This window comes from Penaeus monodon, chromosome 19 (assembly GCF_015228065.2).
Source record: "Penaeus monodon isolate SGIC_2016 chromosome 19, NSTDA_Pmon_1, whole genome shotgun sequence".
Classification (NCBI taxonomy): Eukaryota; Metazoa; Arthropoda; class Malacostraca; order Decapoda; family Penaeidae; genus Penaeus; species Penaeus monodon.
Genome location: NC_051404.1, coordinates 46,472,109 through 46,473,601, shown reverse-complemented (window position 1 = coordinate 46,473,601; position 1,493 = coordinate 46,472,109).

Here is a 1,493-nt window from a genome sequence, read left to right as displayed (position 1 = left end):
CTCGTGACCTACATTCGATTTCCTACAGGGCTGCATGCTCAAGAAATTCCTTTTAAGTGAAACGAAATGGCATGTTGCTATTAACGACTCTGTCGAAATAATAGAAACTGAGGAACCAGTATTGGCAATCTAACGTCAGTCAGCAAGGTAAAAAGGTGGAAAAGCTGTCCAAGCACACAGTCTGTCACAGTGAAGAAAAAAACTGGTCCATCTCAGGACTTAATGCTTTCAGAAATGTCTGTAACATTTAAAAGAAAACCTACTGGATTTTTGGCCTCGTGAACACAATTCTACGGAGATATTCATCGGAGACTGGGTCTTGAAACTAAAATAATTATGAGCCAAAGAAGCAAACTAAAGGGGGAAACTACACAGACAACAGAAAAAGGCAAATGAGGAGACAGACAAGCAGGCACCGAGCGGGGCTTCGGCAGCGCACGCTTCGCTGCTTCGGACGAGTAAGCTTTCTGGCGCAGAGGAAATTCCTCTGTATTTCTCGTTATGCGGACGATTTTTCATGGCTGAACAAATTCATGTCATTGCATATCTGACAGAGTATAGGAGAGGAAATTCACATTGTATTTGTATAAATGGTTCTTATTCCATACTGAAATAATAAATCTCAGCATAGAAGCTCTGGCTAAAGACCGAGATTAAATATTACGAAGCACATTTTTGGCACAAAAGCAGGTTGATGACACGAGAGCAAAGATTTTGGGTGCAAATACAGTCCGAGTTCCTGCCAAACCTAAGACCAAACACTTTCAAGACGACAGGCAAAAAATCTCAACGAACCACCTCGTCAAAGAGTCACCGGAGAAAGCCATGAAAAGTAATTAGATTACGTGTTCTAATACCTGATGTGCAATTATATATTTTGCTCATTGTGTACATTGTCAACAGTGTCTGCTCAAACGGATCGCTTGTGAGGACCGTGCGCCGAACAGCGCCTCGAGGATAAACAACACGACATGAAAACATATGCTCATAATTCGTGTCACAGAGCCTGCTGGCACCGTGCCACCCGCTTGCCTCCCGCCCGGGCTTGCGTTAGCACATTCCTTTGCTCCGATATCATTTACCTACTATTGTATAGTCACCGGCACGTGGCACCATTAATTAGAGAATATGGTAGAGGTTGTAGGGTGCGGGGCGCTACCATCGGTGGTGAGCAGCAACTGAACATTATCTGAGGCGTCAGCAGGGGCTTGGCTGTAATGGAGGCGTTTCCGATGTCGGGGAGGAGAGAAGGCTTTACCAAAGGGGCTGCTGTAGGGAATTGCATGAAAGATTAAGAGGAAAAGTGTTGCCAGGGAATGTGGCGGAGTTGCACGTACGGGGCCGAGAGAAAAAGTTTATCGAAAATTTGACGGGAAACGGAGCGGGCTTAGGACATGTGTTGGGGTTATGTCAAATGTAACAAGTAAGGAAAAGTGTTACCATCAGATAGTAGTTTCTTCTGGAGGCCAAGTTTTAGCAAAAATGAGATAAAA